General features: G+C 42.9%; 1 protein-coding gene across 5 annotated transcripts in view; it reads right to left on the bottom strand.

Annotated features, from left to right (window-relative positions):
* The window catches only part of MITF (melanocyte inducing transcription factor), a 100,780-nt gene that overhangs the window by 61,994 nt on the left and 15,227 nt on the right, over positions 1–23,559 (bottom strand). The window contains exon 1 of one of the 5 annotated variants that reach the window (XM_014251717.2): positions 19,986–20,004. The exons of the other annotated variants lie outside the window; for them this stretch is intronic. The gene's annotated coding sequence lies outside the window, so the exon portion shown is untranslated. Of the gene's footprint in view, positions 1–19,985; positions 20,005–23,559 lie in introns of those variants that run through there. 5 annotated transcript variants of the gene reach the window in all.

Here is a 23,559-nt window from a genome sequence, read left to right as displayed (position 1 = left end):
CAGCCAGCTCCAGGAGCTGATGTGCAGGCACAACCCCAGGCTGGCACCAGGAGGGACAACTCCTCTGTGGAGCTCTGCTGCAGCTCAGGGAAGAAAAAGGACCAAGGACTTACCCAGGGGATTCATCCTTTCACGTTTCAATCCAAGGCAAGGCAAGAATTCCCTGGGAGCTGAGCTCCTGGTGGCCACAGAACCAAGACTAAACAGAAAGGTCTCAGTAAGCACTGCCTTCCAGAAACTGCACTTCCACTCCTACCATCCACCTCCTAACCCCGCTGCTGCATTTGTGGCTGCCTTTGTTAGAACACTTCTGCAAATGAAAACAGATGAGTAACTATTGCTGCTTTAGCAAACTCCCAAGCCCATGGTCACTAATAATAGCTTTGTTCCTTTTATTACTAAACAAAACCAAAAAAAAAAAGTTTAAATGCTTGTATAAAATGCACATTGCTGAATGTTTTCTTTCATTGACCCAGGGCCGTTTCCCCATATGAGCTTAGGCCCAGGACTCTCGAACAGTTTCTGTGATCAACACAATGTGGAGCGATCTCAGGCTGTTCCAAGGGGCTTTCCTCACAAAAAAAAATTAAAAATCGTGTTTTGTGCTCCTTCATTTTAGACATTGAGAGTTCAACCAAAAACTAAATCTCAACAGAGACGTGTCTGCACAAACAGGAAGGCAGAGGCAGGTCTGAGCTCCCTGGCAGGAGAACTGATGGATTCAGGGAGGCAGAGGTGCCAGGACTCCCTGACTGTGCCAGGAGCAAACAGGTGGGACACAGGGAAAGGGCAGCATGTGGAGAAGAGAAAGTGGAGAAGGGCAACAAGAGAGGAAGAAAACAGAGAGGGGATGAAGCCATTGCTGTGAAGTGACAGTGGGAGCATGACTGCAGGAAAGCCTGGTCTTGTATTAGAAAAAAGAAAAGAGAAAAGCCACAAGAACTACCTTTTGGTACAAAATTCTGCTTTTCCTCTCTGCAATCAAATAAATTACAGGAACTTCTGAAAGCAATAAAAATAACAGGGTCCCAAATCACCCCAACTCTGCCACGCTTTATTTGATGAAGCCTCTCACCACCCACCCACCCCCTTTGGCCTGGGGTCTGCTGTAGCCTCCTGCTCCTCCATGCTCATGCCGATGGCCAAGCACAGGCCATGGCTCTCTCCTTGCTTTTTTTTGGGGTGCAGGTTTTACACCAATCATGGATTGAACTGCAGCACCAAGCCCAAGGCCTCCGTTTTCCTTTAATGGTGCTGGAAAATGACTCTGAGCCACTGAGCTTTGGCTGCCCACGCTGGAAGGTGAGTATACATCAAGAAAAAAAAACAAAAGATGCTGAATATTCAAAAGTCAAGCCACAGCATTTTCACATCCTAAAGCTTCTAGGGGTTTATAGCTTATTAATTTCTGTTATTGGGCTGACTGCTGCTGCATGATCCCAAGCATTGCATGGCAAATGGTTTTTTTTCACAGGAAGTAACCAAGCCAAGGGTAGCAAAAGCATCCTCTTGTTCTTGTGTGAGCCCTATTTTATCATTTTTTTTCCTTAGTTTATTTGAACAATAGCACCATGAAACAGCCTACAATAATGACTGTTACAAAATAGGAAGCTGAATTATTAGGCAAGCTCTGTCTGCGTAACTCAATCAGCCTAGGGAGGATATGACAGGCACAACCAAGACAAAGGACTGGACTCTGTGACCCCAGGCATCCTTCAGGATTCTGAGTTATTAAGAGATGAAGTTTGCTTTTGCTTCTTGATTAGAGGCACCATTCCTGTAACTGCAGCAGCAAAGCACTGGCATTTCCCAAGAAAGTGGATCACCAAGTGCGCAGACAAAAAACAAACACTTTGGAGAGGTTGGCTAAGAACTTTACTTGAAAATAAGGTTCAAAATGGGAATGCCAAGTTTAGTATTTAACCTTTCCAGCACAGAGGGGATACACACAGCAGGAGAGGTAAATTATGAGGCAGTCTTTAAGCAAACACCCAACAACAGGTTTTGCAAACCAACAAAAAATAGCTGGTTAAAGTGGTCTTTAGCAGCTGAAAGGTTCAACAGCACAGAAGTTCCACAGTTCTGCCAGGAGCATCATCAGGACCAGCTCTGGAGGATATATTTTGGACCAGACAACCAGTAACCAAGGGCAGCCACCCACCACCCTGTCATTACAACAACCCTACAGAAACTATGAAAATCAGGTCTAAGTGCTCGGCTGAGCAACACTTTGGAGCCAACAGCTACACCAGCGACTGAGCAAGAGCAATACAGGAACCTGCAAGTGAATCATTAACGAGCAATGATTTCTCCATTACTCACTGTGGATATAGAGCTACTGCGGGTAAGATTTGTTTCTAAAAAAAGGGAACAGCCACCAACATGAGCACTAACACATTCATCAAAGCCCAGCACGACATGGGAAGGAAAGAGGAAGGCACAGCTATCGGGCAGGCTTTGTCCAAAAGGGATGCTCATTGAGAAGGAGAGCAGATGTGCTGGGAGCAGCATCTCACACCATCCCCTTCCACAGGGGTCACACTCAGGGGCTCAGGTCAATTGGGTGTTGATTTTGCATCACACCAAGAAATTATTAACTCATTCTACAAAAGCCATACAACTGTCAGGCTGCTGATAGAAATCAATAACCAACTACTAAAACGTCAACAGTTTGACCTCTAGGCAAGTGTTTCCATACCCCTTCACCCACGTCCTACAGTAAATGCTGCCAGTACATCTTCCCCAAGCATTTGCAGTCTGTGCTACTGAGAATAAGCAACAGGAGAACTGAGCCGACATTCTCAGCCAATCTTTAGGCAAGATTAGCAAGTAATTAAAGCTGTTGTATGAGGAATTTTAAGTGCTCTACAACTTCATGCCAAACAAGAGCTAGTCAAGCACTGGAATTTATTTTTTGCAATTCTGTTCCACACAGAAACAGAGACAAATTTAAAGAAAAGATTTTTTGAAGCAAAGATTCAACCAATTACCAAAACATCTATTATAGTTTAAATACTAATATATCTGAAAGAAAATCTGCATCAAAAAGGGACGTGCAAAGCATTATGATTGCTTCCTACCAGAACATTTCAATTTCAACCGAACTGGGGCGTTTCAATCACTTTTTGTTCTTTTTTTGGTAAAACATAATTAATGGTAACGGTAATTGCACCCTAGCCACTTTGGGTGCAGCACATCCTGGGAACACTTTTGAAGGCCAGAACTGAATCTCAGCCCCAAAAGCAAATGAGAGCTTTGCCATACCTTAACTACAACCAGGTCCACCAGGACAGGTAGCAGAGAATGCAGCTTTTGTCCCAACAGATGATCATTTAGTCCCAGCTAAAAAGTCTTCATTAAGTTGCCAGGAAAACAAGATGGAGTAACAGAGAAAGCCACACATTTCATCAGGGTAAGAGTTACAAGATGTTCAAGACGAAAAGCTTAGTTTTAAGCACAACAGAAAATAAGGCAGATTTGGGGAACTGTCACCCCCAGCAACAATTGCACAGCTTGCATGGGTCTGACAATAAGGGTTGAAAATAATGATTTTCATAAACACACTCACTGGAGCAGAAAAAAATGTTACAATGAACAAAGCAAGTAAGCAAAGTTAAATAAGGTAAGTGAAGCCTGAGGTACAGTTTCAGACTGATCTGCTGTTCACATAAAGAATGCTCTAGTTGAAGATTAGGGGTGAGAAATAAGAAGTCATTAGCTCTTCTTCAAGGTTCATGATTCAAATCTGACAAAACACACACTTCAGTGTTTCCAAGCTTAAAGAAAATTCCAGCAGGGTCACAGAAGTCGCTATTTTTAGCTGGCTTAATCTCTGTGCACTCAAACACAGCTTTTGTACATGCACATATTTTGCTAGCACTTAAATAAAGAAAAAAAAAAAAGAACAAACTTCTGCTACCAAAAACTTAATCATCCACAAGTTCTGAAAATGCAAATGATCTTTCCTCTTAATATTAGCTGCTTTTGAGTGAGCAGCACTGAAAAACAGCCTATAGCTTTTCCAGCCAAAAACCACTACCGGAAAAAAAAACCCCCAGGTCCTGGAAAATATTCAGTGACAAAACCGAGAAAGAAGAATGTGGGAAGTTACCAGCAATTAATTTCTTCAATAGGAAGCAAACTCTTCCCACCCACAATGTACCTATCAGTACAGCTGAGAATGTTCTGAAACCTGGAACATCCAGGCCGTGAAGTGCATTGGGAAGTGCCCAGTGCAGGAGCCCCACAGCCCTGGCATTGCTGACCCCTCTGACAAAAAAGAAATACATTAAAAATCAGTCTTGGTTCCTTGGCTGGCTCCTCACTGCCAAGATGGTTTAGAGCTGCGGCTGTTAGAAGGGCAAAGCAAAGGGGTCAGACAAAGGAGGTTGGTCCAGAAGACCTTTGGGGGTCCCTTCCAATCCAAATATTTCTGCTCCAGAAAAAGTGACATTCAATCCTTGTCTCTTAATTTACTTATCATATACTTAAAAATATTTTGTTCATTCATGTCAGAAAAGTTTCAGCCACAAGACCAAGAATGACGTGGCCCAGGCACTGCATCACCCACTGGAAAGATTAATGAGAACATTTATAGTTGCAACAAGACTCTTGATACTCTTCACTAACTCCTCTGTGCATGTATTGCTACACAGGCTCTACACAAGTCACTTACTCTCTGGGCCCTTGTTGTTAAATTCTTTATTAATCCTTGTAAGTTTGTCTGTTGACCTACTGTAAGTTTAAGAGATTCAGAGATTGAATGTCCATACCAGCCAAACTCTTTTAATAGAATTAACTAGAGATATCGTGTAAGCTTTTAATAATGTTGACAACTACTAAAATTCAGTTAGCTGAGCCAACAAGAACCACTGAAACCTTACACATGTTCTCCTCTCCTCATCAAGCACAGAACTTCAGGTGGAGGCAGGAAATTTCCTGATTGCCTTCTTAAACACTAATGGATCAATTCTGGCTGCACTGAGTGGCTGAATTCCCCTTCTTCCCTTGAAACAAGGGTCAGCCTTCAGCATTTTTCTTGCTCAAACCCAACACATGCACACAGGTTGTTCAGCACACTGCTATTCCCCAACAGTGCCAAGGTCCCAGAGCACTTTTTAGCACCTTTAAGCAAGTTTAGGAAAAGATTATGGCTTGTAGAAGCACCTTCTTTACTGAACATCAATTCCAGTGACAAACCCACAATACTAAGTTAATAGTTACTCAGAACTGAAAACAGAAGTACTTGACCAGTGTATACACATTGAAAAAAAAAATAATCATAATCAGTCAGAATCTCTCTTTGCTAGTTTTCTGTAAGTGACAGGAATCTTCTAGCAGTCATAATTCATAACCAGCCATCATTTCTCTTAAGGTACACCCCAAGGAAACTTGATGTACATCCAAACTTTTGCAAGCTTGCTCCTTTCTGTTGGATGCATCTTTCATTCTCCCTGAGAGTGCAAATCATGTTCTGGAAAGGCTACAGCATGCCAGGGATTCTTAAAATAGAAAGGCTGTAGCTGGTGATACTGCAAATATAAATACAGCTATTGGTATAGCGGAGGGAGTAATAGCAGTGACATGGACCCAAAGCAGCTCAGTGGCCAAACTCTGCTGGCAGGCAGCCCATGACTTCCCAAAACACAAGCAGGAGAAAAGGGAACTGCCATTTAACTGCCTGAATGGGTATAATGCACACCAAATGAGTTGTGGCAAATTCACAGCACAATCTATCTAACCCTTGGGCCTCAACATCTCTAAATTTAGGTGTTTCAGTGCAGGAAGGGAGGCAGGAGAGCTACAAAAATGCTTTAGTAAGGTAGCAGAGCAAGCTGTTTGCAGGTCTGTGTAATTTTGACCTTGCTGTACTAAAAAAAAAGCATTTGCAGTTGGCAGCTGGGGCATCGTGTCCAAGTGCCACTTTGGTGTGAGCAGGGAAAAGCACAACCCTGGCTTTCTGTAATTGCAGCCTTAAGAGAAAGATACAAACACCAAAACAAGAACATCAAAGAAAAAAACTGACTGAGAAAGGCTTATCCACCAAACTAGCAAAGCCTGTGAACCCTAAAGTCTGCTTAAAAATATTAAATGTCAAAGTTACCAAAGCGCACCACCAGTCAGAACTGTGGCCAAGTCTAATATAATAATGTCATGTTTATTTTTGTCCCTGACTCCAGACTAGGTGCTCCAGCTATATTTGTGCTTCTTGTAGCACTTTTAAGGAAACACACACACTGACTGAGCAGAGCAGTAGAGGGTGTATTAGATGATCTATTCCAGACAGCAGCCTTGCTGCATCACCAAGTTAATAAGCAATTTCAGTCAACAGAAATACCAGAGCATATCTTAAGAAAAACTTTCTCCAAGTATTTTTTAATGACTGTTTCTATTGGACTAAGGACAAACAATATTCCATAAATTTTAGAATAGTTTAGTAAGCCTTGTTTGATAAACTAAAATAAAAATATTTCAAAAACTTCATCTAATAGGTGACTAAGCCTTCAGACATGTGAAGATCTGGCCAGTGCTCAGAGCCACTCAAGCACAGAGTCCATCTGGCAGTGTCATTCAAGCCACAAGACACTGCAGCACAGACATCTCGACACAGCAAGTCTTCCCAAAACTTCTGAAGAAAACACTCATGATCTCTCCAGCTTCTGCACAGCACAGAGCACTGGTGGGGACAGGGGAGACCCCAGTGCCCCAGCACTTGTCTGTGATTTCAGCTTCACTGTCACTTACTAGAGCACAATTATTAATTTCTATGTAGAGAACAGACAAGCTAGTGAATCCTACAGAAGCCCCCACTTCTCCCATCACCTCCTCAAGTCAGGCTTTGAGCTTCAAGACAAAGTTGCCTGCCTGCCTCTATCCTCTTTTTCTCCTTCCAGCTTGGTCTTTCTTACCCCTCACCCCACACTTAGGATGACAGGCTGCAGACACCATGAGCACCCACAAAGAAAAGTCACTGTTTAAAGATCCTGGGCCAGAACTCCAAGACTCAAAGGAGACAGCCCAGACCACCCTTGGTCAATCCTGACAATATTTGGTACAGCTCCTTTGGCTAAATATAAAGAAAACCAGGACAGATGACTGCAGGATGCATCCACAAAGTACTTGTTAAGAGCAGCTGATGAACAAACACATTCGGCCGAGACACCAAAAGTTATATTCTTATAATAACAAAAAGCAATGTGCTTGCAGCCACGACGATCACAGGGCAAGAGCAGTTCAAGAGTTTGCAAGGAGACTGATTCTTTACATCAACAGCAACACTTGGAGGGGAAAGCACAAGCTTTTAGCAGACAAATTCTTCATTAGGCTTCCCAGTGCTCACAGCACTCACACCACCACCTCCAGGCTCCAAAACACACCTTTTTGCTTTTGGTATTTCTTGCACAAGACAGAAGCAGGGCACTGGACACAGCCATTTCACTCCTGTGATCTCTGCATGGTTACATTCCAATTCCAGCATCTACAGTGTCACATGATTAAGGAAAACTACCAAACTATCAGAAAACACTTTGCCTGATGGCTGACCAAATCTAAAATACCATGAAGTGTACTGCTGTTCCAACAGCAAGTCAACATATGGATCATCTTTAGCAACACAGCTTTTTTCACACGCTACTGGTTGCATAAACCAAGAAAAATGCTGCTAATGTGGAAGAACCGAGATGTTTCTATGGTTAAGTTCTTAAGACATTAATTGATTCATTTTCACTGCATTTTTCAGGAGCCCCATTCTTAGATGCAAAGCTGACACTGCTTAAATTCAATTAGTCTTGGGGAGGGTGGGGGTGGGTGGACAGGAAATAAGTTTATGAACAGAACAGGAAAATGCAACTTCCAATACAGTTTTCTTTTGCTGTATGAAGGGAACATGCAAATTCAAGGCTGAATTCCTCCTCTTCCATGACAGAAGCACAGCAAGGCTTTAACATCACTGGCATTATGCAGGACAGCCCTCTTGCTAAATCCTGGTTATCCCCACTTCTAGCTACAGAAGCAAACAGTTCTGAGCAAACAGGCAAAAATAAATCACTGAGATGACAGCTACAAAGCACACATTATGGTTAGTCTGGGTCATAGACATAAGGATTAATGGATAGCAAACAGGGAATAAAAGGAAAAAAGTGATAGAGAGGTAAGAATCACTTGTCACCCTTATCCTGAACACAGAACAAACTCATGTCCTGCCACAAGTGCTTGCTCTCCATCCTAGTCTCATCTCAAAAGTGAACAGTTGGCAAAATCCTTACAATTTCCACTTGGTAACAAAAAGTTCTTAATACAGAGAGCAGCCTCTCCTCATCCTGCAAGGTGAATTTGTTACTACTACTACTCTGTTTCTGTATTATTTTCCTATCCTTTGCACCCCGAATGAAGTTCACAAAACAAGAGTTGTGGGGCTCACCCTTGGGTTTGTGCTGTACAAAACACCATACAGCAGAGAAGTATAGCTGGGCTTCCTTTATACTGTGAAAACACAAAGAACCAAGATCTGGCTATTACGTACAAAACTACAGAAATTTCATTTCTTCAATAGTACAAGGAGAGGGCAGAGAATAAAGTGAAAAGAAGAAAATATAATACGAAAGGAAGAATGTAGCACAAGAGGCCTTCTCCTTCAGGAGAAAAGGGCACAGGAAAATGCAAGAAAAAAGAGATGCAGAGAAGAAGCTGTCGGGACAGTCAGTGTGTGAGAAGCAATCCCAAGGGATGTGGCACAGGTGCAGTCTGAAGCATCTGCAGCATGAGAAAGGTGGGAGCTAAGGCAGGTGAGGTAAGAGGCAAAAAAAGGCCAGGAAAGCGTGGAGAGCACAGCTGAGTAGCACTGTAGTAAAGACGGAAGAATACTTGTCAGCGTGTCTGCAGAGATAAACAGATGGGACAGGAGATGAGTATTTACAGGCCCAGAAAGAAGTCAACCATCAGATCTTAAAAAAGGGGAAGCAATGTAGAAAAAAAAAATAAAACTGAAGAATTGAGAAAATAAGGACAAGAAACCCCAAAGGCTTTTGTTTTGTTCTGTTTAAGGGAAGGACAAGTGTTGTGTAACAAAATCTAAATAGCAGCTCCACGAAGTGAGCTACTCAAGAGTTCACTCCCCGTGCATGGGACCATGAGAAGAGCACTTCCCAGCCCCAGCCATGAGCAGACAGTACAGAAACTTCCCTTCTCAGGAACCTGAAGGATGAGAAGCAGCCTGCTGTTGCTGTTATTGTCTGCCAGGTCTCTCCAACTCAAAGCTCCAGCACTGACTATTGAGTTATCCCTACCTGTCAAAGAGTATCACTGCCAGTAGCTTAAGGCCATAATTATCAGTAATTGCAACTAATCCAGCTCTGGATGCATGGAGGGAAAAGTTGTTCATGTTCTGAAATATTTTGCAATAAATTTTTATTTTATAAGCTCACAGGAGAGTTTTACTTGATGGCACTAACATCAGATAAAATAACTACAGGACTTGGCAAGGACAAGGATCCTGTTCTTACTGCTGCTCATCTCCATCACCTGAGGGTAAAGCTGCTCCCTTCTCTCTTTCTATTCCCCCCTTTGCAAAGCAGGAATGATGATAAAGGCCTTTTCTATAAGGCATTTTTTGAACTAGAAAACACAGCCGCTGTTGTCCAAGCGCAAACAATGGTCCCTGTTCTAAAGGAAATGGAGAGGGGCCAAATGCTTGGATGTATAATCCAAGCAGGGCTGCACCAAGGGAGTGCAGTCTGGCAGAAGGTACATGGCAGGCCCAGAGATGCTCAGCAGTGCTGGTTTCAGGGGAGGAAACACCCCCCTCTCCCTGACTGCTCTCCCCCTTCCTCCTTGCACCACCCAGAACAACTCTCCATGCACAGAACGCTGCACAGCTCAAGCAGCTCAGCACCAACCGGGTCTAAGTTCCAGACACATATATAAAAATAATTACAAAAAATGCTGGGATGCTGGAAAATTTGCTTTCATATTCACAGCATGTTCCTTTTGCCTCTGCAGTTTTCTTCTGATGCCTCTGCCCAGATGCGAACCGAAACTGGTTAAGTAACTGCAGTTCACCCTTGATGACGCAGAGTTTCTAATGAGGGACTTCCCAAGAAAATAATACCCAGACTTTGAGTAATAATTATTCATACATGTTATAAATAAACACAGCTCCTAATATTTTTAATTAGATGGTTTCCACTCTCAAGTTATGTTCCCTTTAAATATTTATGTTGTGAAAAGAAACCATACAAGCATTTATCCAGTGATGGAGGAGTGGACTTACATCAAAATGGACTTACTGGAGACCTTATTACAGCTTTTTTTTCTGACTGGTAAAAAACTGATGAAGACCAAAACTATTAATACACTCTATTGCAGACATTTGAACAAAAGTAATTGTTTAAATGGGTGAAGGTTTGCCCATCTGCATTAAAAGTTACAATAAGATTTAAAAGTATTAAACAAAGCAGCTGCTGAATGACTTGTGTCTGCAATTCCTGACAGCTTCCTGTACTCAGAGGCTTCTATTTTGCCACATTCCCTTGAGCACACTAGGTATTTTGCCCACTGTTCCACTACCTGAAAACAGTTTATCAAAGTCACAGAACATAAAGCTCTGCATTTCCCCCTCCACATTAGCATATCAGGAGGGTTATGCATATCCACTCATACATACACCAAATCTCTATCTGCTACTTAATTACTTGTTTGTGCTGCCACAGAGCACAGGAGCAGTCAACATCAATCAGCATCTTGTACAAACAGCACCACACAAATAGCAAACATGACCACTCATGTCCTGAAAAACTTTAATTATAGAAGACAGACAACATAAGAAACATGAGGGGAGACAGAAGAGTGCCAGGAGACAGCAGCAGGCCTTACAATAGATGCTGGCCAAAGGGTTTGTTTGTCTTTTTTAATAATGGCAAAAAAAGCCCAGACCACTTCCTACTGTGGATCTCTTTTTCCCTTTGAAGGAAGGAGAAATATCTTTTCCAAATGAAATGGTCAACCCATTTTGATACAACAAGGCCAACACAAAGTTTTACTTGAAACAGCATTGTAGCTGGGAGTCCTCCCTCTCCTTCCTCCTCAAGTGCTGCTCTGATGACCCTTCCCCTTCATTTTCCTTGAATGAAGTTGTCACAGAAGTGTTGCACCAGAAAGTATCTCAACATCACCTTTACCTGCCAAGTTTTCCCCTGCAGTGCAAGCTGAAGATCTCGAGGGAAAGAGTGGCAAAAAATAAGCTATCAATTCTCTTTCTATTAAGAGTGCCTTGTTAAACAACAACCCAAAGAAACTGGAGAGATAGGGCAAAGAAAGACCCTGAGGAAAGAAAGGCAGGTAAGCAGATTCAGCCAGACACCTGCTGCAAAAGCTTTGAGATGACTCACCCCGTGTGCTGCTCCCCTCTCCAGCTTAGCTCAACACTGGATCAGAGAGATGTGCTACACATCAGGAAAAAAGGGTGGAGTTGACAGAACATTTCCTGGGCAATCACAGGAGCAATAAGCAGCCTGTTTGTCCACGCAGTGCAATTACAGGAACATCAACACTGCTCAGACACACTCAGCACACCAGAGAGCCCTGAGAACTGCTCCATCAGCCTCAGCTGCCCGAGTGCAAGAGGCTGGATAGAATCTGTGCCTGGCATAGCAAGCTCCGGAGTACACGGCATCCACTGGGAACAGTGCAGAGGCTCCTCCGTGCCACCAAGAGCTGTAAAAACATGCCACCCACTCTCTGACATCTCTCAACTTACAGCACAGTTCCCCAATAAATTCACTACAAGTGGCTCACAAAGATAACAATCATGGAACATGATCTGTTGGACACAGCAAAAGCTTTGGGAAGGGGAAGCAGATGTGCTGTAACAGAAGACAAATCTGGAACAGTGACTTCCAAGGCAAGAAGGGAGAAGGTGAAGAACACGTAGGAAATTATGGCAGCCAGTTCCCTTCACTAACAGACAAAACCATCTCCATGCTGAAAGAGCAAGTATGAGAAGAAATGGATGGGGAGCATCCTGGGGAAAAGATGGACATGGAAGGATAAGGAAAGTTCTCACAGCTAAAGATATATTTGACATACTTAATTTCAAGCCAGAAAGAATGGGCAAGAGACAGATTCTAAAGGCTTTGAGTTCCTCTTTGTGCTGCATAAAAGACCTAAGGATCTTGTAGGGATGCAGTCCCACTTATTCCATCAGAAGGGCCAAAGGCATATACACAACAAAGAGAGGAACTGAAGCCAGAGCGAGGAGGTTAAGCAGAAACTCACCTTGACATCAGCTCCCAGCCAGCTGCTGACGTCTGCCCTAGAAACCCTTCTGAAAAAGCTCCCTCCAGGCCAGAATGTCTCGCTCCCCTGCTGTCTTGTCCCTGTGCAACAAGACTCCCAATACCCCATCACCTCCCCTCACACATCCAGCCAATACCTACACATCCTGTGCTATTCATCTTTCTCATCTTCTCTTCATCCTCATAGCAGAGCTATTACCTGCAACACTCCTAATCACAGTTAATTGGTTGCCTGCTATATGGAAGAGATCCATAATCTTCAAGGCATCTCCCAAACAAACCGGAGCAGAAGAGATTTCCCCCTCTGCTCAAGGCATTTGGCAAGAGCACAGCAGCAGACATTACACCAAGTAGCCTTTTTGTTTCCACTCCCTGAGTCACAACCCTATGCATCAAAGATTGATTTCACACCTATCTGGGATGAATGAGCTTTCCTAAACGTTTATGACATGCTTAAGAATAAAAAAAAAAAAAAAAAAAGGCAGCAAGGGGAAGGTATGACTCACTAAGTATTTGCTAATCTATAGCTGATCTGCAGAAGTTATTACATTTGTATCATGTTTCAGAAATAAACGTGCAGATTTCAACACTTATCTCAGACCTGCAGCACGGCACTTTAGGGTTATGGGTTACCACAGCTGCTGCATGGACAAACCACACACAGTGGCCTTCTCTAGGAGACATAAAAATACCAAAGTCCACAGATCAGTCAGAAATTAAAGGCTAACTTAAAATTACATACTCATAAATTCAAGGCTTTTCTCTTGGACTCTGCTGAAATCCCTACTGTCTTCTATTAGGTATAAATGGCAGCACAAACTCAGCAGATTCAAGTTCATTTTATTTCTTTATAAACACCAAAATTCTTCTCAGGTTTCCAGAAGGACCATGTTGTCTCTTCCCATCCTTAAAGGTATTTGGCACAAGAAAAGGCAACGCCTGTACCAGAGCTGAACAGATAAACTGTCTCCCTTGGCTGGCTGAATCACTGCCTTAAATTAAGCACAAGAACATGGAAAATCCCAAGCTTTCCTTTGCCTCCCCATATTCCTATTCCTACTCCCTTTTTCAAGGGGGAAGTCCTACACAACTTCAGGAATCAGTTTTGCCCCCAGGTACAGACAAATAAAGTACACAACAGCAGGCTCCAGATTCTCTGGCCCAGCTGTGTTTTCTTCTCCCAACAGCAGACCCTAAAGTTACTCTCAGGAGATGAATCCATGCAGAATCCAGCCACGCAGGTGGTCTTTATGCAAGGAAAGGGACAGTAACACTTAGAGCCAGACTTGGAGTGGTAGTTCCTTGTTTAGGGAATTCTGCCCAGCACAGATTTTTTTGCATCGCAAAAGTTGAAGCCTGTGAAAAGCTGAGCAGAAAGAAATGGCACCTACAGAAAAAGCTTTAAATTGCTGAAAAATCCATTTTTCATTGAAACCACTGGGGTGGGGAAGGGACAACTCCTAGGGAAGTTTGACCTACCACAGCTGGTGGTGCCAATGAACTGAACTCCGAATTAGGAAGATGAGAATTGGCAATACAGACCACACCACCAATCCCAGCAACCTTCACAGCAGCTACTGTCAAATTCACTAAAAGAAAGTACAAAACCGAGTTATTAGGAAAGCTTGTCCCCTGTTACTCTCTAAGAACAGAGCTGTGTCCACTCTAGCAGATGCTCACTTGCCTCAGAATGAGGCACATCCAACTCTGCCAATCCCTCAACAACAACCCAACAGCAGCGATGTTCACAGGACACAGGCTAAGGGTTCCCTCTCCCAAGCAAAGCCACACACATTATTCCACACACTTTCACAGAAACTCTTGGTTTTTTTCCTTTATCATCCAAAGATTTAGGATTGTGCTGTCCCACATACAAGAAACGATGCAATCTTAGCAATGAAACTTAAAACACGCACAAAAATAGAGATGTAAAACCTCAACGTGTCTCTAAAGTTATATCCATTGATAAATTACTGGACATCAAAGCAGACAGAAGACAAGTAATTCTGCAGTGTTCACACCTGATGCAGAATCCCCATGTTTCACTGCCACCTGCCAGATGTGATGGGACACACAAAGTACATCATGGCAAATCCAATTATGTCCCTTAACTTCCATCAAAACAATGTGGGTTTTCCGTCTGGTTGGGGGTTTTCTTGTTTCTTTTGGTTTGTTAGTTTTAGGGTTTTTTTATACTTTTCCCCCATTTGTTTCCCCTTTACTTCAGCAGACCCAAACCCTTTTTGCTAGTTTTGATGCTTTCTTTTCTGCTAGTTTTGATGCTTTCTTTTCTGCTAGTTTTGATGCTTTCTTTTCCCCAGCCATATTTTTACTGTGTGTGGGCACTTGAATTCTCTTTGATTACAAAAGAATTAATCACTCAACTACCTTAAAAACCATGTTTCTTTTCAGTATGTTGTTCCTATTGTATTTCTTTTATGTTCCCCTTCAATGGCTACTAACATACCAAGCCCAGCTCTTTGTTTTTCTTTAAATGAAGCCGATCTCCTGACAGCACTGGCAACAGAGACATTGCCTCAACAGAGGAACCAACAGTTACTCTTAACATGGTAATGAATGAGACAATCTCCATTAACCCTGGCTAATAACCACAGTTTCACACCCTACAAAAGTCCTGCTGCTTGGCAAAAGAGGAACAGGCAACCTTCAATTAACTCTTTCTTTCTTGTTTAAATATAGTTTCCTGAGCTTACTGGTGACCAAATCCCATTTAACTGATAAGAGCATTTTATTTTGGTGGGAAAACTCCAATAATTCGGCTTTCATTCAAATAAAATCTGAAACTGACTTCAGGTTCTCTTATGGGCTTAATGTCACTAGGGAGGAATCAGATCTTTTGCCAAGACACTAAATTTTCCTCCCCACCAGGTAAATTCTCTCTGGGTAACAGCTGGAAAAGAGCTGGATGACTGTCACACACGAATCTGACAACTGAAAACAAGCAGATTAATCTGTTATTCCCATTCTTGCCAGCAAGTGTTGCTGTTTACCAAGGGAAAGCAAGAATGGGGGGGAAAAAAAAAAAGCACAAGAAAAAAAAAAGTATTGCTAAATTTTCTTATTGTGTTTGTACCCAAATCTTTCCATGCAGAATTCTGATTCATCAGTTGAAACTCAATGGGGCTTCAGAAGAACGTGCTTTCAATAGCTTCTGAAAGCAGAAAGCTTGCAGACTTTTCTCAAAAAAAAGAACATGCATATGATCTTCTGCAGTGTTGATAAGCACATAACAAATGCCCAGGGAGAAAATTTGTGTGGGGAGATATCTGCAGAAACTATTCTTAGTAACAGAGTTCTGCATCTGTTAAACTAACTCTGTTGGCACTGCACTGAAAATTTATATTCACGAACACGTGTTCCAAATGTTGTGAAAAAGATACTATTTTAAATCCTGATTTATGTAACCTGAAACATCTCTGAGAGCTCATGGAGGTATTTTCAATGCGTACCAAGGAGGAGCAGAGCCTGGTGGTCCCCAGCACAGTGAGGACTCAAACAAGAGCCAGCGGTGCAAGAGCAGGAGCCCTCAAGTTAGAATCACAGCAAAAAGCAGAGCAAAACCCCACCACCCACAGAAACAGGTTATACAATCACAGGCCCTAAACGTGGATGAAAACTAAGGCTTTAAAACTGGGGGTTTGCTGTTTAAACCGCTGTCACTCAGCACGGGGAACTGATCTTCAGCAAAACATTTAAGCAAATCCTCAATATTCAGTATACCATGACATTCCATTTTCTGATTGTGCAGGAACATAGGATTCCCAGGCAAGCAATAAAGCCCTTAAGAGGCCTGCAGATGAAAATAATGTAGTGTAAGCCTCATGTGTGACAGTGAATAATATGGGGACTTCATCTGAAGACAATGAATCCCCAGTTTTATAGACAATTATATTGATCAAACTTCAATACTTCTTTTATCCATCTTATTTCACTCTGCAAACTACTTTTGGTAGGGGAAAAGTTCATTATAGACGTTTTGTTCCCTTCTGTCATCAACCATGTTTTTAAGTCCTGCCATTTTATTTTTGGACACTCTGAGAAGCTGGGTAGAACAGCACACTCTCCCCAACACACTGACAGTGCCTCCAAAGCTAGAGCAAGAAGAAATCATGGCAAACTGCCCATTTTTGGTAACTCCTTTGTGGTTATGCCTCTAAGTGCCAAACAGAACTGGACCCCTGGATGCAGCTGTAAATAATTGCTGCCGAATGGAATAAGACCATTCACCTCTAAACCAATAGCTGAAATCTCATCAAACAGCTGAGAATGGTCTCTGTGCTTGACAGCACCTGAAGACCACTGTGACACCTTCCTGCAATTTTAAGTGAACATATGAGAGACTCAAAGTTTGAAACATTTTGGAGAGAGTAAGAAAGAGAGAGAAAAAAAATAAAGCCTGAAAGTTGCAGGGACTCCAGAAAAACTGTTTTTTACTTGGTTAAACAGCCAAAAGCAGTATTAGATTGTACCACCCACGCCAGTTTTGCTCATAGCCCCTTCCTCCTGACTCTCAGAGGCCATATTCTGGTACCCATTTTGAAAAGCAGCCTCTCTCTTTAACCATCTTCTATTAAAATACTTTTTCTTAAAGCTGATGATACAGATAGGCCCTACAGTAGTCACAGAGAAGGTATTTTTTCCTGCTAAGCCATCCTCATGGCAACAGCCAGAAATACCCTTCAGTAACCCCTACGTGTCAACAAGCTCCATTCCAGCCTAGGCTGTTTGGTATAGCAGTTCTTTCACAAGTCTCTGGTGGGACTGTAAATTCTGGCAGTGTCAAATACATTTCCTTTTATTACAAAACCATTTTGAAGCCATCAGAAAGATTTCTCATTTGTAAACTAGCACTTCTATATTTAGGATGTTACTTGGATTACAGATTTATTTTTTCTTCCTGACACTGCAGAAATGAAGGAAAATAAAAGGCAGGAACACTAGCAGAGGCGAGCAGGCAACTTTTCAAATACTGGAAAAGGATTTAAGTTCTTGGAGTAGGGGACTGTTCCTCTGGATTTGAAGGAAAGGCCAAATTCCCAGCTCCCAGACAAAACACTGTCCCTGATCTCACCCCTCTGTAAAATGGAAACTCTTCCTCCAGCCAGGCTCACCTGCAGTGTGACTTGTGGTTTGCTTCAGAAAGCAAAGGGTCAAGGTGTTACAGGAATGTGAAAACTTAAAGGTTCATTGAGTATCCAGTCAGGAGAGGACCACTCACTTCCACAACTCCCTATTTCTGCTCTGCTGAAAGCACAAACACAACCTACTGACCACACAGCCAAGCCAAGGGAAGCAGGTCCCCCTCAAAAGGCATCTGCTCCCCAGAGACAGGAGCCTTTTAGAAACACTGGACTAAGCTGTTTTAACACATGCACTGAAGTACATCATGATATAGACTTTGTGAGTCAAATAAAATATGACAAACAGTTTGTGAAAGTACAGATTTCAGTTTTTCAGCTCAACTAAGACACTGGGTGAACAAGTCTCCTGTACTTGCAAAGATGAACACAGAACACAGCCTGGCATGAGAGACTGCTATATAAATTCCAAACCAAACTAACAAACAAGACTGACAGGATAATGACTAATACTCCATGTAAAGCAAAACTCTTTCTTATGGACTTGGGAGATTTTGGTGTCTTGGACTGGATTCTCCAAACTCCGGTGAGTTTGTTTTCACCAATTCTGAAATAACTGGCTTGATTCCCTTCTCAGGGTAAAGTATATTCAAGATTTTGATTCTTTGACTAGAACCTGCTCTGCTGCTAAAACTAACACCAAGGCCTACCCAAACGGCTCGGTACAAATAAACTGGGGGAGGGCTGCATACATAACTTCCCAGATCTCTGGATAGACTTTTTTGGGGGAGGAGGGCACTGTTCCAATAGTTTCTTAAAATTACGGCAGCAGAACAGAGTGTGAAGCTGGGTGGCAAGGAGCTGCCAACACATCAAGCACTTGCAATGATTCATTAGTCCACACTTTGACGAGTTGTTCCTGGGCTTGAAACAAGGAGAGAAAGAAGGAACGAGACATCCAACCTGATAGAGCTTGGCTGAGGGGTACCCAGACCCCAGGTGCTGGGCAAGTGCATGGGAGGGGCAGAGGAACATTCTGTCCTGTTCAGCACCCTGTCTCCAGGGGGAAAGGACACAAGCCCACCTGCTCTCTGTGCTCTGCTCCCCCCCAGCATCCACAGTCATTAACTGAGGGACAGAGGAACCCCGGCCCAGCTGCCTTCAGTGGCTGGCTTGCCCATGAAACTGCCCAAACTTTTTGAGCCTTCCAGTACAATCTACTTCCACAGCCTCCCTAACAACCAAATCCATGTGTTCACTACCTGTTTAAGCTGATTCCTTTCCCTACAAGCCTGTATTATTTAATGTGCTTGCTTTTATTTTAATCCAGGTAGATATCTCATGAAATGATGGAAACGTGGTTTGCATCTTGAAGTGATATACATTAGCTGGTAGAGGAAAGAATAAACCAAGAGAGCAGCCATTGGCAAGGGACCACTTTGATGGTTGGCCACATTTGTATTCAATCATCATCTAATATCTCTGCCTGTGTATTTTCTTTGAATGAAAACATTACTATAATTTCCTATTTATCGAACTCTAATCTCTGTCTGTTTTTCCTATTAAAGCTTTTTCCAGGCTTCCATCCTCCCTTTCCCCAGAGAAAGGGTCTTTGAAAAGTTTTTATCAAATTTAATGTGCAATTTAGCCTGCTCCAGCTAATTCCAGATGGCCTCCAGAGTGTTGAAGTTATGTACTCATGATTTTCCAATGGAGAAGAAATCAGTGGAAGCAAGACAGAATTTCCAAAGCAAGAACCTTGCAAGTACCTCAGGAATTACAACATTTCATTTCTTCTAATAAAATCACACGGATTTGGATCCAGTTAAGAGATACCAAACTCCCAATGACTTCACCCTTGTCTCCAACCCAAACAGCTTTTTCATGGAAAGAGGGCCACAGCACATGCAGGTATTCAGACTGCTGGCACACCTTACTGGAATCTCTTGCCTGAAAATCCAGCCATTAGCATATGGAAGAACTGGAGCAAGTCCTTCTATTTTTATCATGCACCATCTTTTCTGAGTTATAGTGTTCTCTGCATTAAAGGTATTTGGCAAAAGACAAAAAAGACAGAAAACTGTGAATTAGGATTACAGCGCAGAGTTTAGCCTGGTCATCAGTATGATGGTACAGTTTTCTCTACAGAACCCTCATTCAAATTTTGTGCTGCACAGTACAAATATTCCCACAAGAGGAGCTCCTGAATAGCATTATCAAGCAGCTCTTATAGGACAGCCTGGAAAATCAGGAGACAAATGTGTCTCCACATTGCTGTCTAATACCAGAAGCATCAGTAAAGCAAATATTCTGCTTTTACAATGGGTTTTGTTACTTCACAGCAGGCATTACTTCCTTGGCACGTCACACCTTACCTGAGACCCCACACCTGCCCAAGGCCCTGCTGCTATGAATCTCTGGGCTGTAAAGAACCACCACAAATACCCAAGGGGACAGGGCTGGGATGCTCTGTCCCAGGTTCCTGATGCTCGAGAAGGAAAGCTGGAGGCTGGTCACCAACAATGCCACATTTCTCCAACAACACCTGCTCGGTGCTTTACCCCACTTACAAAGGAAGATCCTCAAAGGTACTTACTTCCAAGTGTATCTACCCAGACCAAGACCATCAAGAGCTCTCTCCTGGGCAGGACACGGAGCAGGGCTCTGCCAGCAGCGAGGCAGTGGGTGCGCTAGGACTCCATCCCATCACGCTGACAGCTCTGCCTCATTGTTTCCCCCTGCAGCCATCTGCTTCTTGTGTCTTATTCTCAGATGGCAGCGCTGCTGTGAAGCAGCCCACCACCTCCCCTCATGCTCACACAGCACCTACCAGCAGCACGGGATGCTGCGTCCTGAGCAGGGACCCGAAGTGTTAGAGTAGAATAAGTCATAACACATGGAACTAAAGCTGTTTACAGAAGATGGTGGTGTTGGAGCTTCCCAGATATACTGCTGACAAAATAATATCACATTTCATCACTATCTCCCTGATGTGTGTCAACAGCAGAGGAGCCCTCTTCAACCAATACAGCTGAAAGCACCATGTATCAAAAGTGGTAGATCTATATTCAAAGCTGCTGAGAAGAAACAAGGTTTATATCCTGATTAATTGTTCAGGGTGAAAATATGGGCTCTGACATAATGTAATAGCTATTTTGGCACAACTTTTGAGGAGCATGAGTAAGCAGCCTCTCCTAATTGATGTGCAGATCCTGGAGTGGGTAGTAACTGCATAATAGCTTCATGTTGTCTTCTGAAAGTTAACACAGATGTGAGCCCTGTCAAACTAGTCCTCAGTTACCAGCAGCAGCTACTCACTGGAAGAATTTAACCCCATTTCATGCTTTATCTACATTTTCTGTCTTCCATGGAAAACGGGTTAACACAGGACAACTTGGCCATCACAGCCTCAGTCAACACAAATGGCTCCAGGCCTGCATGGTGGCAGGAGGACTCCAGCAGTCCATCGAAATCCCTTGGCTAAACAACTTCCCAGCCAGCAGCAGAGCAGACAGAGCAGCCACATGTGTGGTTAGACAACAGCCAGCGTGTTCTAAGACGTGTTTAGCTTAGTCTGTAGTCAGAGGGGTTAGTGTTAACCTGCATTACGTGGTATTTGCTATGAACCAGGACTTTGCACACAGATAACTCCTGCTGTAGAGCTGACAGCAGTAAATTATTACACAGAATTAACTCAACTATGCTTGAGCTGTAAGATGATTAGCTCGGTGAGCCTGTATTTTTAGGTCATGGTTCCTATGGAGTAAGCATAAAGCTCAAGAAGAGAGCCCTGGCAGGTTAACAGACCACTGGCATATGCTTCTTGTTCATTTCAAAAATTTGGTATGTCAAGAATCAGACACAAAGCCCTCAAACTGGATTCATTGGTAAAGGTGTCACTGGCTCCAAGTGTGGTACTTGTCACAACTTTCTACTGGAATGCTGGTTTTAATACAGCAAAATTCAACTGCATACAAAGAAACAACCACAGGCCAGCAACCATGCAACTCACACAAGACTTCTACCATGTTTTTGTAAGGTCAGCAACACGATTTTAAGTTCCATCCAACCCAGCATAACTGCAAATTGCCACAGCAAGAGGAGTCTGGCCCACAGTCTGATTCTCAATCCTCTCTTGGGTTGGGTCTTGTAACTGCATGGCCATAGCCCAAGTAAGTTCTGTCAGCAGATGGAAAACTTTTTGGTTTTGAGCATGTGTGGTCCCTTCCCATTGAATCAGTGAGATAAACCAACTCTCCTTACAGTCATTTAGGAGCCCAAATCCTTCTCAGCACTGGGCACAGCCATACCTTGCAGAGATCAGGTGTAGCACAAAACCACACCCACATAGTGCAGAGTCCTTCTGACACTCGTGAGGTGAACTTTTACCCCACATTACTGCCTTGGAAATCAAGTAGCTAAGTAAGTGATAAGTAGCTATTTTTTACCTTAAATCACTCAAATGATAACAAAGACAAAGACTCTGATTTCACATACCTAAGTTAGAGAGGAGATGGTTGGAAAAACACCAAGCCTTCTGCATCTTTGCCTCCAGCATTTTCTGAAGTAGACAATGACAATTGGTAAAAGTGCACTTTCATGTGAGAATTCACATTACAGGGCAAAAGCATGATAGACAGCATTGCTCTGAAAATGTTCATGTTCTGAACTGGATCTGATACACAGTCTCTGGTTCCCATGCCAAAAAGAGATGTGTAATCAGCATTTTGTGCATGCAATGTCCAGTGTAAAAGGGGAAACCTGCACTTTATCCTTGCAGTCATCCAGAACTCCTGGGCAGCAGAAACTGCAGTTTTCCAGGCTGTACCACTACCTTATATCCAAAGACAAGTCAGGCTGTATGAACTGGTGTGATGCCAGCAGTCCAGCGCCAAAAAGTGCAGGAATTACCAGCTGGCACATACTCCACACATCATACATGCAATAAACTGACACTTTCTGAGGAAAATTAAACACATCTGTACTCAGTGCTGGGAGTGATTAAACAGTCACCTTGTCAAAGGAGCTGGGGACTTTTCTTTATAACATTAATGGCTGTGGTAGGATGTAAAATACAGCCACAGCAGCATGAAGAGCTATACCAACTAAATCACAAAGACCAGGCCAATTTGTGTGGAGCAACTCTGCTGCCTGCAGGTGCAATTCTCCTTCATGTACCACCTTCTGTGCCTTTCTCCAACAATAAACTGCAGAATATGCTGGAGTTGGGGTTCAGACTTCCATTAGAACAGAAAAGGGGATCTTCATCTTTATACACCTCTCCCAGCCCCTGAAAATGCCTCACACCTTTTGGTAGTTGTACAGTCACAGCCATCCCACGTCCAGATTTCAGAAAAAGCTGTACAATAAAACCCCACCGCAACAAAAACTCAGAGTGCATCATGACAAATACCAGCTCCACTACTAACTCCCAATTTAATTCAGAACATCCCTTAACCTTGCAAATGCAGAGGCAAGAGTGTGCCTTTAACACACTTCTCATTAAGAACTCAGCTCCCTGTAAACTGCATATAATCAAATTTCTGCACTATCCTGTTTCAGTTTCTCATTACTGCATATCTTTCATGTTTTAATTCACATGACATTAGATTTGCTGCACTAAATGAGCACCTTCTGAACTCCAGAATAATATGGAGGTTAATTACTAAACCAGATTTTTAAGTGAGAGTAAAACTCTATTAATGCCTAAAGCAATGCTAAACTTGACAACTTAATTGAAGTTAAGCATTGCAGAGTTAAACTGCCCCAACAGCTTTACTCAAGCTGCAGCTCACACATTAAGACCTCCCAGGATGCCACATTTTATGCAGATGACAGGGGACAGGACTCCTGATCCAGAATCTTGCATTTGCAGCGAGCCACTCAAGTGACATTTTGTGATGGCTTTGTAAGCAGATGTCCAGACCTCTCCCTCACCTGCTTCCCTCCACACCACTGAGCCTTTGAATAAACATGGGGAGACAATGAAAAGCAATGGATAGAATGAGCTCTCACTTCATGATAGAAGCAAAAACTGCTGTCAAGATCTGCCAACATTCACATGCTGCTAATTCTGTCACCAAAGCACTGAACAGCTAACCATGCCATAAGTACCCTGAGAGTACAGCTAGTGCTGCTCACTGTTAACCATCCCCAGTCACTCTAACCTA

The sequence above is a fragment of the Pseudopodoces humilis genome, chromosome 13, assembly GCF_049639895.1.
Source record: "Pseudopodoces humilis isolate 2021_Gansu_Grassland_sample_001 chromosome 13, ASM4963989v1, whole genome shotgun sequence".
Taxonomy (NCBI): Eukaryota; Metazoa; Chordata; class Aves; order Passeriformes; family Paridae; genus Pseudopodoces; species Pseudopodoces humilis.
Note: the sequence above shows the minus strand (reverse complement) of the source record. Positions and strands in the feature narration are given on the sequence as shown.